We start from the raw sequence: 4,588 nt of genomic DNA on the forward strand, positions 1-4,588 counted from the left end.
CCACCGCCTTCCCATGTCCTGTGGGGTCACGTCTCTGCGTCCTCATGCCCGACTTAATTGGCCTGTCGGCCTGTTTACTGTCGGGCTGGAGAGTTCTTCTCATACTCTAGATAGGAGCGTCCGACATGTGCTGTGTAAACACTTCCTCCCGGCCTGCAGCTTATCTTCCCCTCCTCTGTGAGGGTCCTCGCGGCCTGCGTTTTTAATTTCACTGAGGTCTCACTCATGGGTTTCTTCAAATGTTAGGAATCCTGCTTTTGATGTTCTATCTAAGAATTCTTTGCCAAGCTCCGGGTCCTGGTGTTTTCTCCTGCTTGCTTCTAAAAGTTTTATAGTTTTTGATCCGATTTGAATTAATTCTCATATAAGGCATAAGGTTTTGTTCTAGGGCAATTTTTTTTTAACGAAACTTATGAATATCCATCTGCTCCACGATGATTTGTTAGAAAAACCACTCTTCCTTCACCCAGTTGCTTTTGCGACCTTGTAAAATATGCGTTGGCCACAATCGCGTGGGTCTGTGTGTGAGCTGCATCCACTGACCTGAGTGTCTGTCCCCCAGTGACGCTTGTGACCATCGTGGCTTTATAGGAAGCGTTAAAATTGAGTGGTGTGATTTCTCCTTTCTTCTCTTTAAAGAAAGTTTAGCTATTCTCGTTCCTTTGCCCTTCCATATAAATTTTATAATCAGTTTCACTATTTTTATTAAAAAACTTTCCTAGTATATTTATAAGACTATGTTGTCTCTATAGATCAATTTAGGGAAAACTCTATTAAAATATAAGAGTAATTAGCACAATTTACTACATGAATATATTTAGTGAGAAAAATTTCCTAGATGATGCCTGAAACGCCTCCCCAAACCTCAGCTGCTCCGCGAATCTCCCGTCCGTATGTTCAGTCCATGTTCTATTGCGCTGTTACTGATTTGTGTAACCAATGTGGGTATTAGAGACATTACTTTATGGTCACACTTAAGAAACGTTTCTCTTAGTGTATAAAACTCTATTGTCTATTGTGACTTTCCGTAGAGAAGGGTTTCCTTTTGAAATGGTGCAATCTCACGGACGTTTCCTCGTCGTTTCTGGTTCATGCTGTGCTTGTAAGAGCCCCCCCACCTCCCCCTGGGGTTCTGTACCATTTTGCAAAAGTCCCTTCAGGACTTTGGTCTCATTTTTCTGTTTGGATTCGATTCCTCCTGAGTTCGCTTGTGTCTAAGTTCAGATCTGATTGCTTTGCTCCGAAAGCAGTGGCAGTGGCTACAGTGTCACCTCCCCAGTCACCTGTCCTTCCTCCCGTTGACTCAAGAGACCACGTCCCTCTTAGCCTAAATTGGGACGGACGGGCCTGCTGGGGCCTCTGCGCTGTGTCCTCGGCCTGTGACTCCTGTCCGAGTCCCTGCAGGGCTGCTCTGCGGCTGAGCCTCAGCAGTCTGTTCTCAGCTCTGTGGGAAATCTCCGCTCTCTCTTCCTGTGTATTTTGCTCTCAAAAATGTAACCGCTACTCTCCCATGTATATTCTTTGCTGAGAATTTTGGAGAAAACTGGCAAGATAAAAATATCATTTATTTTAATTGGGATTTAATTAAATATGTAGGTCCATTTTTAGAGAACTGAAGTTTTGATGCCTCTTCCCAACCAAGTAACCTGTTACTTCTCTCCATTTATTTAAATCTTTTCTTTGGGAGGGGAGGTTCTTTGGACTTTTTTAACACTAAATGTTCTTCATTTATTTTAGTTTTTCTCCAAGGAGTTTCCTGTAGTACTCTAGGATTTTAAAATTATGAATGGGAAAGATTATCACATGATATTTTCTCTACATGGTATATAGAAAACCTGTTGATTTTTAATGTTTTATCCTGTCCTGAGCTTTTATTTGTTCAAGCTGTTTTGTTTCCTCCTTTTAAATGTTTTTAACTGTATTTACTTTTTATTTTGTTCCAATGCTATCATTCAAAACGATGTTAAATAAAATAGGTAGTAGATGTTTTATTCTAGTTTCACCGTTACACGAAGTTTAGTATCAATTTTTGATGGATAACTTTGAGAAGTCAAAGATATGGCCAAGTTTTCAAAATTTTTTTTTTCTAGAAAAACAGAATATTCAATTGGAAGCTTTTGATCTTTGAGGTTTGTTGAATTTAATAAATGTTTCAGCTTATACTTGAAGTATTCATAGAGTTTCCTCATTTGTGAAATTCAGAATTACATAAATATGGCGTCTACTATCCCTACCTTTCTAGAATAAACCACTCTTGAGCTCAGTGCCTGCAGCATAATAGATGCTCAATAAATATGTGTTGCTCTTAGCACATTGAGGGCATAACATAAAATGAATAAACGGTGTTGCATAAAGGAAGGAGTGGAGACGCAAGAACATGGAGAGAGCCCCATCTGACGTTCAGGCACCAGGGGCCGCTGCAGTCGCTGGGGACAGGGACCCTGAGAAACTCCTCTGGAACCCTGACCCCACACTGCAGCACAAGGCAACAGCCACCACACCTGGAAGGCTTTGAGGTCTCTGGTTCACCGAGGGAGTTGGAGCCAAAGCTGAAACCCAAGCCAGCTCACCTGCTGACCACATGGACACGAACCCCGCCCCCCATGCCTGAAAGAAGGAGGGACGAGCCCATCTGGGGCATAAATACCGTCTAGCTCAGGCTCTAGTGTCCTTCACACACGACGTCTTCACACGCACATGCACGCTTGTTAGAATAAACGAGCTCAGCAAAGCTGCAGGATACATATCAATACAAAAATCAACTGAATTTCTATGGGTTAACAATGAACAATCTGAAGATAAACTTTAAAAAAATTTAAAATGGAATTTTAAAAATTCCGTTCTTAATAGAATCCAAAAGAACAAAATACATAGGAACAAATGTAGCAAAAGAAGTATGAGACTTAAATGCTAAAGACTCCCAAAGGTGGCTGAGCGGAAGTAAAGGAGGCCAAAGCAAACAGTGGGACGGTCCCTGTTCACAGTCCCTGTTCGCGCTGGAAGACCCAGTGGCGTTATGATGGCAAATCACCCCTAATTCGCTTGTAAATTCAATACAATCCCTGTCAAAATCCCAGCAGGCATTTGTGCAAAACTTAGAAATTGATCCGATATGCACATGGAAATACAAAGGACCCACAGAAAAAACAAAGGGGAAGGACGTTCGGCTTCCAGCATCAGAACTTGCTATAAAACTGTAACCAAGGCCGTGCCGTGTCGGCTTCCGTAGGGACTGGGACATACTGGCTGCTCCTTGGGGACCCGGGGGGCAAGGGCAGTGGATGCCCTGGCTGAAACTCAGTGCCTAAGTATTTCTGAAAACTTTTTGGGGAAAAGTCTGGAAAAACTAGCAGCTCGATGCTATGAGAGTTTTCTGTCCCCCAAGAGGTGCAGCTGGAATTCCTGTTTGGAGCAGTCGGCGCTTTACCGTGGGAGCGCCGGCACGCGGCGCTTCGGTCGCACAAAGAAGGAAGTGAGGCATGTCCCGAGATGTCTCAGAACAAGCATGTGCGTGTTGGACGTGCGACGCTGGTTCTGTGTCCCTGGGAGCCCCCGCCCTGCTCCCCTCCGTCCTGAGTCAGCGCGGCCTGCCCTGAGCAGAACACCGAGGAATCCAGGCCGGCGCCTTGGGAGCTGAGACTCAGGACATCCCTCCTCCCCACTGCCCGGGAATCTTTCCCTTAATCCTCATTTCTGATCCCAGGATGAGCCTCTTTCCAGGATGACTGAGAGCAGGAAGGCCCTTGGGAGAGGTCCTGGGGCCACGCACTCTGTGGGGGCAGCGGCCGCCCCGCCCTGCGCTCTCCCGCCAGGCTGGCGGCTCCCTGCTGCCCAGGCTTCTTCCCCACGAGCGATTTCAGAAAGTCTGTAACACTGGCGGATCTTTGCCCGGTCTCCTCTCTAAAGAGAGGGAGAGAAGACACAGAGTCGCGAAACCAGGAATCAAAGGTGACAGCACCACAGAGTATATCGATATTAAAAGGGGACGATTACGAGCAATACTATGTCAATAAATTTGATGACTTAGTTGCAATGGATACATTTTGTGGGAGATGCAAACTGTCGGATCTCACTCAAAAAACTACATAAGCCCAATATGTTTATATTTGTTAAGAAAATTAAATTTGTAGTTAAAAACCTTCCAGCAAAGAAAACTCCAGGCCATACTGCTTTGCTGGTGAATTCCACCAAGATTCTCTTTTTTTTAGACAGAGTCTCACTCTGTTGCCCTGGCTAGAGTGAACGCCATGGCGTCAGCCTAGCTCACAGCAACCTCAAACTCCTGGGCTCAAACGATCCTCCTGCCTCAGCCTCCGGAGTAGCTGGCACTACAGGCATGAGCCACCATGCCTGGCTAATTTTTTCTATATATTTTTAGTTATCCAGATAATTTCTTTCTCTTTTTTGGTAGAGACAGGGTCTTGCTCTTGCTCAGGCTGGTCTTGAACTCCTGAGCTCAAACAATCCGCCCACCTTGGCCTCCCAGAGTGCTAGGATTACGGGCGTGAGCCACCGCGCCTGGCCTCCACCAAGATTTTCACAAAAGAACAAGACCGACTCTACACAGTCTCTTCCAGGGACCGGAGGA

The sequence above is a fragment of the Propithecus coquereli genome, unplaced genomic scaffold (assembly GCF_000956105.1).
Source record: "Propithecus coquereli isolate 6110/MARCELLA unplaced genomic scaffold, Pcoq_1.0 Scaffold377, whole genome shotgun sequence".
Taxonomy (NCBI): Eukaryota; Metazoa; Chordata; class Mammalia; order Primates; family Indriidae; genus Propithecus; species Propithecus coquereli.